At 46.5% G+C, this 12837-nt stretch overlaps 1 pseudogene across 1 annotated transcript in view; it reads right to left on the reverse strand.

Moving 5' to 3' along the window:
* The window catches only part of LOC122562327 (uncharacterized), a 171956-nt pseudogene that overhangs the window by 141592 nt on the left and 17527 nt on the right, over positions 1-12837 (reverse strand). Inside the window, exon 2 of the transcript XR_015761445.1 lies at positions 889-993. The product of XR_015761445.1 is annotated as an uncharacterized LOC122562327 (transcript). The remainder of the gene's footprint in view (positions 1-888; positions 994-12837) is intronic.

Here is a 12837-nt window from a genome sequence, read left to right on the forward strand (position 1 = left end):
ACAAGTCCACACCAACCCGCCGAAGCGCAACCCACCCATACCCCTACATTTACCCCTTACCTAACACTACGGGTAATTCAGTATGGCCAATTCACCTGGCCCTGCGCATCTTTGGACTGTGGGAGGAAACCGGAGCACCCGGAGGAAACCCATGCAGACACGGGGAGAATGTGCAAACTCCACACAGTCAGTCGCCTGAGGCGGGAATTGAACCCAGGTCTCAGGCGCTGTGAGGCAGCAGTGCTAACCACTGTGCCGCCCAGCAGCTTTGCAGCATTTTTCCACATTTATCCAGGGGCCTGATGCCTAGAGTTCGCTGTAAGGCATCTCCCAGGATATGGAATCAGATATGATTGCTTCTGTCATTCCCCCACCCTCCGCAGAAACCCTGTTGGATTATGGGTGATTACTGCATGATTAAAATGTTGTAACGGGTCATTGAACTTTGACAGGATTTCCCACCACACAAACATAATCCCCATGGGTGAAAGCGATGGCTGCTCCCAAAGCAGAGTGGAGTTTTGTTTGGGTGTTTCAGCATACGTTGAGAATCTGGATCTCTGCAGCTAAGGACTGAGAACGAGTGAGAGTAATATGTGTGAGCTGCAAAACCAAGCTGATAGCAGACGGTGTCTGGGCTTCCCTGGTGCTATTGGGAAGGTTACAATCTGCAGAGCTTTCACGTGTGGGAAACAGACACGATACTTTACAAGCAACAGCAGACCCACCTCCCCATGTCCCTCAGGGGATAGGGGCAAGAGCATCGTTTTGGTCTGTGGCTGGTACATTCCCCCTCTTCCCCATATTCTCCTTTTGCTACAACTCCCCTTCTTCTTCCCTCTCCCCACCTCCTTCAATTCCCAACATTTGGCTCCACCCATATCTTACCATATCCATATCTTTGTCAATGTCAGTCATGCGATCTTCAACAGTATTTTTGAAGTTCTTCAAATCATTTATCTCGTGCATCATCTCCTCCATCAAAGACATAGCCTGCAACACAGGCAGCACAATTAGAAATATTGATTTTGCAAACAACATTCCAACAGCATTGACAATCTCAGGCTGATTAGATTGACAGGTTCCCAGGTCCCATGGCCAGCTCCCTGTACTCCAGCCTTCCTCAGTTTGGTGAGGGCTGTATGGCGTGGAGGTGCTGGTGGTGGCCTGGGGTGGACCAACTCAGAAGGCATCCAACTGAAACAAAACCTGCTGGAGATCACAGCAGATCAAGCAGCAAGCAAACGTTTCAGTCTCGATGATTAATAATCAGTACTCTGATGAAACGTCATCGGGAGTTGAAATGTTAGCTTGCTCCCTCTCCATGATGCTGTCTGACCCTGATGAAGGAGCAACGCTCTGTTAAAATGTGATTTCAATTAATCCGATTGGACAATACCCTGGTGCTGTGTGACTTGTGAAGCAGAGGGAAAGGACAGACCCAGTGTTGGTCAATATTCCACTGACAAAACTCAGCTCTTGGTCACGAGTTTCCCGATGAGAGTTAGCACCTGGCAGGAAAGCTCGTTAGGGGCAAATTTGGTTCCAGCAAAGAGAACTAGTGATCATAGTATGTCCAGATTCACAAACCGAACCAGATGGTGGGCAGAGGGTCAGAGACATGGGGGCAGGGGACTGGGGGTCATGTCAGTGGGCTAGTGCTGCACAAATGGCGGCTAATGTTTCACCATGGATTCCACCATGACAGGTGGGACAATCGGAATTTCATAAAAAGCTGGAATTAAAATAAAACAACTGGACAAGAACCAAGTACCATCATCAAATTTGGTTAAAAACCCGGATTCATTCCTGCCCCTTAGGGAGGGATGTCTCTTGTCTTTCCCTGGTCTGGAAGCCACGTGACTCCAGACACACAACAGTGGGGTTGATTCTTAATTAACAATGAGATTGGACAACAATGACCATATCGCATGCATTAAAAAAGGTAATTAAACAAGACAAGGGTTAATGGGGTTAAATCATATATTCAGATTGATAGGTTAGCAGACAGCCAGGAGACTTTCGATTGATGGATAATTTTCTGATTGGCAAACAGGAATGAGGTAGATACTCTCGGGATTGGTGCTGCAGCCTCCATGGTTCACAGCAAATGGAATCGATTGGGTAACTCACATCCAAGACACACGGGGATCCATGTTCAAGCCAAGCTCTTGGATTGAGCACAAAGTCCAGGCTGACACTGGGCACAGTGCTAAGGAGATGCTGCACTGTTAGAGGTGCTGCACTGTCGGAGGTGCTGCATTGTTAGAGATGATGCACTGTTGGAAATGTGGAACCTTTGGAGGTGCTGCACTGTTGAAGATACTGCACTGTTGGATATGCTGCACTGTTGGAGGTGCTGCATTGTTGGAGGTGCTGCATTGTTAGAGATGCTGCATTGTTAGAGATGCTACACTGTTGGAGATGCTGCACTGTTAGAGGTGCTGCACTGTTGGAGATGCTGCACTGTTGGAGATGCTGCACTGTTGGAGATGCTGCACTGTTGGATATGCTGCACTGTTGGAGGTGCTGCACTGTTGGAGGTGCTGCACTGTTGGAGGTGCTGCACTGTTGGAGGTGCTGCATTGTTAGAGATGCTGCATTGTTAGAGATGCTGCACTGTTGGAGATGCTGCACTGTTAGAGGTGCTGCACTGTTGGAGATGCTGCACTGTTGGAGATGCTGCACTGTTAGAGATGCTGCACTGTTGGAGATGCTGCACTGTTAGAGGTGCTGCACTGTTAGAGGTGCTGCACTGTTGGAGATGCTGCACTGTTGGAGATGCTGCACTGTTGGAGATGCTGCACTGTTGGAGGTGCTGCACTATTGGAGGTGCTGCATTGTTAGAGATGCTGCACTGTTGGAGATGCTGCACCGTTGGAGATGTTACACTTTCGGAGGTGCTGCACTGTTGGAGAATCTGCACTTTTGGAGGAGCTGCACTGTTGGTGGTGCTGCACTGTTGGTGGTGCTGCACTGATGGAGGTGTTGCACTGGTGGAGATGCTGCACTGTTGGAGGTGCTGCACTGGTGGAGGTGCTGCACTGGTGGAGGTGCTGCACTGGTGGAGATGCTGCACTGTTGGAGATGCTGCACTGTTGGAGATGCTGCACTGTCGGAGGTGCTGCATTGTTAGAGATGCTGCACTGTCGGAGATGCTGCACTGTCGGAGGTGCTGCACTGTCGGAGGTGCTGCATTGTTAGAGATGCTGCACTGTCGGAGATGCTGCACTGTCGGAGGTGCTGCATTGTTAGAGATGCTGCACTGTCGGAGATGCTGCACTGTCGGAGGTGCTGCATTGTTAGAGATGCTGCACTGTCGGAGGTGCTGCATTGTTAGAGATGCTGCACTGTCGGAGGTGCTGCATTGTTAGAGATGCTGCACTGTCGGAGATGCTGCACTGTCGGAGGTGCTGCATTGTTAGAGATGCTGCACTGTCGGAGGTGCTGCACTGTCGGAGATGCTGCACTGTCGGAGATGCTGCACTGTCGGAGGTGCTGCACTGTTAGAGATGCTGCACTGTCGGAGGTGCTGCATTGTTAGAGATGCTGCACTGTCGGAGGTGCTGCACTGTCGGAGATGCTGCACTGTCGGAGATGCTGCACTGTCGGAGGTGCTGCACTGTCGGAGATGCTGCACTGTCGGAGGTGCTGCACTGTTAGAGATGCTGCACTGTCGGAGGTGCTGCATTGTTAGAGATGCTGCACTGTCGGAGATGCTGCACTGTCGGAGGTGCTGCATTGTTAGAGATGCTGCACTGTCGGAGATGCTGCACTGTCGGAGATGCTGCACTGTCGGAGGTGCTGCACTGTTAGAGGTGCTGCACTGTTGGAGATGCTACACTTTCGGAGGTGCTGCACTGTTGGAGAATCTGCACTTTTGGAGGAGCTGCACTGTTGGAGGTGCTGCACTGGTGGAGATGCTGCACTGCTGGAGGTGTTGCACTGGTGGAGGTGTTGCACTGGTGGAGGTGTTGCACTGGTGGAGGTGTTGCACTAATGGACGTGTTGCACTGGTGAAGCTGTTGCACTATTGGAGGTGCTGAACTGGTGGAGGTGTTGCACTGGTGGAGGTATTGCACTGGTGGAGATTCTGCACTGGTGGAGGTGTTGCACTGTTTTAGATGCTGTACTGTTGGAGGTGTTGCACTGGTGAAGCTGTTGCACTAATAGACGTGTTGCACTGGTGGAGGTGTTGCACTAATAGACGTGTTGCACTGGTGAAGCTGTTGCACTATTGGAGGTGCTGAACTGGTGGAGGTGTTATCTTCAGGTGGGATGTTAGACTGATGTTCTGCTAGTAAATCAACTAATGGCAGTATTCTGAGTAACAGTAGGAATCTATCCGAATGTTCTTGTCAATATTTATCCTTCAGTCAGCATCATAACAGCATCATAACAGCATCATAACAAATAGATGGTCTGGTAGTCAGTACTTTCCTGAAAACAGAAAATGCTGGCGATCACATTGGATCAGGCAGATCCACAGAAAGGCGGCAAGCTAACTTTTTAAGTCTCGATGATTTTTCATTAGAGCTTCCATGAAGATATGGAGGGGGTGACATTAATGCTGTAGCAGGGTGTGGGGTGCTGGGGTAGAAAGGATGTTGATTGCTCAGTTGAACTGAATGTGGTCGATTAAACACAATGTAAGAGCAAACTACTGCAGATGCTGGAATTTGTCCCGACAACAGAAATGTTGCACATTCTGATCACTTCATGTGAACTATCAACATCCTTTCTCCTCCAATAGTCCAAACCCTAACGCTTCCCCCAAAGTAAAACATAAATACTGCCCCCTCTGCGCCAGCTCTGATGAAGAGTTATCTTGACTGCTGAACTCGTTTAAACCCCCTCAAATAGTATTAGCACATTGAGTATATTTAAGTTGAGTATATTTAAGGTTGAGATCAATAGATTTTTGAACTTTCAGGGAGTCAATGGATATGGGGAGGGACAAGAGAGAGTCTGAGCATTCGTCTTAACCTTGGCCCAGGACCAACTCCTATTCGAATTTCCTGGTGCTCCCAGGGACCTTTCCAATCACTTACACCATTTAGCTTAAACATCACACAACATCAGGTTAGAATCCAATTGGTTTATTTGGAAGGACTATCTTTCGGAGCGCTGCTCCTTCATCAGGGAGCTGTGCTCCTGTACATCATGGCTACCTTGTCATCTGAATGGTGGAGACAATTCTAAGTCACTGGCAGAGGTTGGCTCAATTCTGTTTTCTGGGGATTGGTCACTGCTCTTTGTGGCTAGATGAAAGTCTGCAGATGATGCAAAGCTTGGAATTGTCATAAAAGGAAGGAATTTGAATCTGTTTGGGGATTGGTGACTGACTTTGCTAGGAATTGGTGTTGGCACCATCAATTCTGCTATTTTTATTATTAATTGGATGGAGGCACCATCAGTAATTTCCAGTTGTTATAAAGACCTTTGTGAGGGTTCAGACTGGACATGATACTCAGACAAATTTTAATATACTGGAAGACTGAGTTCATGACTGGCACATGATATTTGACTTGGATCAATACAGTACTGTCTGTATGTCCAGGAGAACAGTCAATATTTATTTATTTATTGCCGTAAGTAGCTTGTTGCAAAGTCCAGTGAAAAATGTTGCATAGTGTCGCCACACTCTGGCGCCATCTGAAAACATAGAAATATAAACCAAAACAGAGAATATTGAGGCAAAAAAAAGAATAAAGGAATATCTAACCTTTCAATCCTTCTTCCGTTGTCATGGGCCCTAGGCCTTTTGGCCAGACACCAGTCCCACTCTTCGGCACCATCTCACCTCCATCACCACCCTCATCACTATGAGGCCTCACTGGCCTTCACCACTAGGCCTCATACTGGGCTGGACCTCACCACTAGGCCTCATACTGGGCCCAAACTCACCTCCACTATCTGCATGAATCTGTGCTGGAAACAGATGCTGCTGGGAACCCAAACTCAACTCAGCCACCACCATGTGTCCGTGCTGCTGGACCCACTCGACACCGCAAACAATCTCTTCACCAAAAGGTAAATAAAACAAAAAAGAAGAAAAAGAAAAAAACAGGAGAAGAGAGGCAAAACCTAAAGCAAATGAGCCCTGGGCCCAGACGTCCTACTCCACTGTCACCAATATTCAGACACAGTTGAAGGAAAACATTAAGTTGGAGAAAGTCTGTGTTAATGAGCAAACTTCTGAATGTGCATTAGAGCAATGTTGTGATGCTACAGCTCAACGATACTGCGTGCATTTACAGGGTCACTGATCGGACATACTATCTCATCCCTGTAGACAGTCTTGATCAGGCCTCACTTGGAATACGGTGTCTTCATGTGAGGTATGATAGAGAGGCTTTGGAAAAGGTGAAGTGGAGAGGTACTGGAGTATTTCCCAGTATTTCCTGGTCACTGATACAAGCCAGCAGGTACAGAAATCAGCGAGGATGGCAAATGGTAGGTTGACCTTCATTACAACAGGGTTTGAATACAGGAGCAAGGAAGTCTAACTGTAGCTGGACAGGGCTTTGATGAGACCACATTTGGAATATTGTGTCCAGATTTGGTCTCATTAACTAAAAAAAGATAAATACTTGCTGTGGAGGGAGCACAGCAAAGATTCACCAGGCTGATTTCTAGGATTGCAGCTTTATTTATGAGGAGAGATTGGGTTGACTGGATCTGTACTCACTGGAGATCAGAAGAATGGAAGAGGATCTAATTGAAAGATACAATTCTGATGGGGCTGAACAGGCTGACTCCAGTGATGAGGCTTCTCCTGGTTGGGGGGACCAATAACAAGGGGTTAAAGTTCAGTTCAGACTGAGATAAGGAGAAATTTATTCCCCCAGAGGTTCATAGGTGATGAACCTGTGGAATTCTCTACCACAGTAGGCTGAATATATTTTTAAAAAGAAACAGATTTCTAGAAGCTAAATGTGTTTGGGTGGGGGGAGGGGCGGGGTCTGAGGAGAGAACCGAGAATGGCTTTGAGATAGAGGATTAGCCACAATCATGCTGGATGGAGGAGTGGGCTGAATGGGCTGAATGGCCTCCTCCTATTCAGCTGGAGTCTGGGCCGCACACATTAGGAAGAGTGTTATTTAGGAAGAGATGCTCATATCCCAGAGAGAAAAAGGTTAGGGTTGGGGTTTTCAGGAATAGTGTCAGGGCTGAAAATAGAATGGAAACCTTTAGAGTGTAAAATATCTGCTGTGGTCCCAGATATTGTTCACCGACTGTTGCTAAAACAGGATTAAATACCTGCTCCAGGTGGAGGATATGGAAAAGCAGTGGGCCTTGGTGTGGCATGGAGTGAAACATTAACTGCACAGTACCCAATGACCCATAACCACTGTGGGTCAAAGACATCAAACATGTCTGAACAGCTCCAGCTGCTTTGTACATGAGCCAGTCAGTGAGACAGATTGACTGACAAACAGTTCACCAAGTACATTCTGTCCATATCAGAACCAAGACACACTGTTGACATTCATTGTTGTCCTGTTCCCAGGAACTCAACAAGCACAGACATGTAACATAAGAGCAGCTATTTCCTGTCCCACTAAATTCCTAAATCCCACCTCAGTTCGGAGGAACCTTACATTCCAAACCTCAATGACATGGATCCCAGCTTCAACCACGAGGACAAAAGGTGGAAGCCACAGGAGCTGGGAATTTACCCCCGACACATCTAAACATAAATGTGTTTGCTATGAGTCCGAGATCAATAGTCACTTTTGAATATGACAAAGTGTGGAGGAGCTGGTGTTGGATTGGGCTGGACAAAGTTGAAAATCACACAACAGGCAAAGGCAGACCAGCTATGCCAACTCTGCAGGGTCCTCCAGACTAACATCTGGGCACTAGTGTCAACATTGGGAGAGCTGTCTCACAGACGAGGAGAAAGTGAGGCTGCAGATGCTGGAGATCAGAGCTGAAAATGTGTTGCTGGAAAAGCGCAGCAGGTCAGGCAGCATCCAAGGAGCAGGAGAATCGACGTTTCGGGCATAAGCCCTTCTTCAGGACGAGTTAAGGAACAGCCTGACACAGTCATACTCACGGAATCATACCTTACAGACAATATCCCAGACCCCACCATCACCATCCCTGTATAGATACTGTCCCACCGGCAGGACAGACCCAGCAGAGAGGGCAGACAGTGGGATACAGTCAGGAGGGAGTTGCTCTGGGTGTCCTCAACATTGACTCCGGATCCCATGAAGTCTCATGGCTTCAGGTTAAACATGGGCAAGGAAACCTCCTGCTGATTACCATGTACTGTCCTCCCAAGTTGAACAACATTTGGAGGAAGCACTAAGGATGGCAAGGGCACAGAGTGTACTCTGGGTGGGGGATTTCACTGTCCACTAGCAGCACTACTGATCGAATTGACATTGGGAGAATAGCTGTTGGTTTGGCGTGATGAAAGTTCATAGAATCATAGAATCCCTTCAGGGTGGAAACAGGCTATTCAGCCCAACAGGTCCATGCCGACCCTCTGAAGAGTATCCAGACCCATTCTCCTACCCTATTACTCTATATTTACCCCTGACTAATGCACCTAACCTACACATTCCTGAACACTATGGGCAATTTAGCGTGGCCAATTCACCTGACCTGCACATCTTTGGACTGGGGGAGGATACCGGAGCACCCAGAGGAAACCCACGCAGACACGGGGAGAACATGTAAACTCCACACAGAGAGTCATCTGAGGGTGGAATTGAACCCAGGTCCCTGGCGCTGTGAGGCAGCAGTGCTAACCACTGAGCCACCAGGTCAAAGTTTATGATATATTATTTTCTTGGGAACTTGGATTCTAAAGCGAGGCAAATAGGATTTTTGAGTTTCTGTTCTGTGAAGGTGACTTGTTTTGAAAGGATCAGAAAGTCACTTTTTTTTTAAACAGCAGTCAGGACAACATTTCCAAGAAATCATTGAAAATTACTTGCTGAGAGAATTACAGCTTATTGTTGATGTGATGTGTTTATGACCTACAGCAAGGGGGTGAATTCACTAGAACAGCTTCATCCCAGATGAAGTGCAATGCAGTTTTGGCAATCTTCAGGCCATCAGAACTGGGCAGAAGTCTTGAGCTGTTTTATCAGCCCTTACTGCTTTTCCTTAGAGTCCGGTAAGAAATGTCGGTGATTTAGTCAGTGTCTGTTTGTCGTTGGTAGAGACAGAGAGAATTATGCCTAATGAAAGTGCAGAAAGTCACTGAAAGGAAACATGTGACCTCCTCAGTTGAACAAAACGTTCTGAACTGGAGACAATAATGATATTGCATCGGGTGGAGTGTATCAATAACCTGATGTCCAGTGAGTGACCACAATGCTAACTAAATAGTAAAAATAAACCTCACAATCTACCAAGGCAGGTTTCACTCTGTAACCAGACGTGAGGAGATAGTGGGGCCCCTAGCAGAGATACTTGTATCATCTATAAATACAGGTGAGGTGCTGAATGACTTCTTAATGTTTGTTTAAGAAGGGAGGTAAGGAAAAGTCTGTGAAAAGTGAGTCTGACGTAGATGGTGGGTTACTTGTTGCAAGTGATTCTGAAAGACAGGATTTATATGGATTTGGAGAGGCAAGGAATGATGAGGGATAGTCAGCACATGGTTTTGTGCGAGGGAAATCATGTCTCATAAACTTGATTGAGTTTCTTGAGGAAGTAACCTAAAAGATTGGTGAGAGCCAAGTGGTAGACATTGTATATTTGGATTTTAGTAAAGCCTTTGACAAGATTCTGCGTGATAGACTATTTAGTAAAGTTAGATTAATGGGATTCAGGGTGGGTTTGCCAATTGGATACAAAATTGGCTCAATGGCAAAAGACAGAGAATGATGGTGGAGGATTGTTCTTTGGAGTGGGGACCGGTTACCAGCAGTGTTCCGTTTCCAGTTCCGGGATCAGTGCTGACTCAACTTTTGCTTGTCATTTTGTATAAATGATTTGGATTAGAATAAAGTAGGCAGGGTTAATAAGTTTACAGATGACACTAGGATCAGTGGCATAGTGAACAGTAGAAAAAGGATTTCTAAGATTACAAAGAGATCTTACTCAATTGGGCCAATGGGCTGAAGAGAGTCAGATGGAGTTTAATTTGGATAAATGTGAGGTATTACATTCAGGTAAAACAAAGGCAAGACTTATACAATTGGGTAATGTTGTATAACAGAAGGATCTAGGGGTTCAGGTACATAATTCTTTGAAGATTGCATCATAACTAGACAGAGTGATTACAAAGGTGTTTGGCAGGTGGCTGTCATTACTCAGACCTTCTGTAGGTCTTTATGTTGAGGTTACACAGGACATTGGTGAGGCCTCTTCTGGAATACTGTGCCCAGTCTGGTCACCCTGTTATAAGAAGGATATTATTAAACTGGAGAAGGTTCAGCAGAGACTTACCAGGATGTTGCCAGGAATGGAGGGTTTGAACTACAAGGAGGGGCTGGGATTGGCTGGGACTTATAGAACATAGAACATAGAAGAATACAGCGCAGTACAGGCCCTTTGGCCCTCGATGTTGCGCCGATCCAAGCCCACCTAACCTATACTAACCCACTATCCTCCATATACCTATCCAATGCCCGCTTAAATGCCCATAAAGAGGGAGAGTCCACCACTGCTACTGGCAGGGCATTCCATGAACTTACGACTCGCTGAGTGAAGAACCTACCCCTAACTTCAGTCCTATATCTACCCCCCCTTAATTTAAAGCTATGCCCCCTTGTAATACCCGACTCCATACGCGGGAAAAGGTTCACACTGTCAACCCTATCTAACCCCCTAATCATCTTGTACACCTCAATCAAGTCACCTCTAAACCTTCTTTTCTCTAGTGAAAACAGCCCCAAGTGTCTCAGTCTTTCCTCATACGATCTTCCTTCCATACCAGGCAACATCCTGGTAAACCTCCTCTGCACCCGTTCCAGTGCCTCCACATCCTTCCTATAGTATGGCGACCAAAACTGCACACAATATTCCAGATGCGGCCGCACCAGAGTCTTATACAACTGCATCATGACCTCAGGACTCCGGAACTCAATTCCTCTACCAATAAAAGCCAGTACGCCATATGCCTTCCTCACCGCACTATTTACCTGGGTGGCAACTTTCAGAGATCTGTGTACATGGACACCAAGATCCCTCTGCTCATCCACACTACCAAGTATCCGACCATTAGCCCAGTACCCCATTTTTTTGTTATTCTTCCCAAAGTGAATCACCTCACACTTAGCTAATTCTGGAGAGTGTGAAAATAGATAAGTCCCCTGGGCCAGATGGCATTTATCCTAGGATTCTCTGGGAAGCCAGGGAGGAGATTGCAGAGCTTTTGGCTTTGATCCTTATGTTGTCATTGTCTACAGGAATAGTACCAGAAGACTGGAGCAAATGTTGTTCCCTTGTTCAAGAAGGAGAGTAGAGACAACCCTGGAAATTACAGATCAGTCAGCCTTACTTCGGTTGTGGGTAAATTGTTGGAAAAGGTTATAAGGAATAGGAATTATAATCATCTATAAAGGAATAGTTTGATTAGGGATAGTCAACACGATTTTGTGAAAGGTGGACTGTGCCTCACAAATCCTATTGAATTCTTTGAGATGGTGACCAGGTGGATGAGGGTAAAGCCATTGATGTGGTGTACATGGATTTCAGTAAGACATTTGATAAAGTTTCCCATGGTAGGCCTTTGCACAAAATACAGAGGCATGGGATTGAGGGGAACAGTGGCTTGGATCAGAAATTGGCTAGCTGAAAGAAGACAGAGGGTGGTGGTTGATGGGAAATGCTCATCTTGGAATTCAGTTACTAGTGGGGTATCGCAAGGATCTGTTTTGGGGCCACTGCTGATTGTGATTTTTATAAATTACCTGGATGAGGGCATAGAAGGATGGGTTAGTAAATTTGTGGATGACACTAAGGTCGGTGGAGTTGTGGATAGTGTTTAAGGATGTTGCGGGTTACAGAGAGACATAAATAAGCTGCAGAGCTGGGCTGAGAGGTGGCAAATAAAGTTTAATGTGGAAAAGTGTGAGGTGATTTACTTTGGAAGGAGCAACAGGAATAAAGAATGGTAAGATTCTTGGTAGTGTAGATGAGCAGAGAGATCTCGATGTCCATGCACATAGATCCCTGAAAGTTGCCACCCAGCTTGATATGGTTGTTAAGAAGGCATACAGTGTGTTAGCTTTTATTGGTAGAGGGATTGAGTTTTAGAGCCACAAGGTCATGCTGCAGCTGTACAAAACTCTAGTGTGGCCGCATTTGGAGTATTGTGTACAGGTCTGGTCACTGCATTATAGAAAGGATGTGGAAGCTTTGGAAAGGGTTCGGAGGAGATTTATGAGGATGTTGCCTGGTATGGAGGGAAGGTCTTATGAGGAAAGGCTGAGGGACTTGAGGCTGTTTTCATTAGAGAGAAGGTTGAGAGGTGGCTTAATTGAGACTTTTAAGATAATCAGAGGGTTAGATAGGGTGGACAGTGAGAGCCTTTTTCCTTGGATGGTGATGGCGAGCACGAGGGGACATAGCTTTAAATTGGGGGGTGATAGCTATAGAACAGATGTCAGAGGTCGTTTCTTTACTCAGAGAGTAGTAGGGGCGTGGAACACACAGCCTGCAGCAGTAGTGGGCTCATCAACTTTAAGGGCATTTAAATGGTCATTGGATAGACATTTGGACGAGAATGGAATAGCGTAGGCTAGACAGGCTTCAGATTGGTTCCACAGGTTGGCGCAACCATCGAGACTGAAGGGCCTGTACTACGCTACAATGTTCTGTGTTCTGCGCTTTGCAGCCCTTATAACATCCAGTCACAAATGAGGG

The sequence above is a fragment of the Chiloscyllium plagiosum genome, unplaced genomic scaffold (assembly GCF_037043375.1).
Source record: "Chiloscyllium plagiosum isolate Xiang-an unplaced genomic scaffold, Cpla_swu_hap1 HiC_scaffold_25, whole genome shotgun sequence".
Classification (NCBI taxonomy): domain Eukaryota; kingdom Metazoa; phylum Chordata; class Chondrichthyes; order Orectolobiformes; family Hemiscylliidae; genus Chiloscyllium; species Chiloscyllium plagiosum.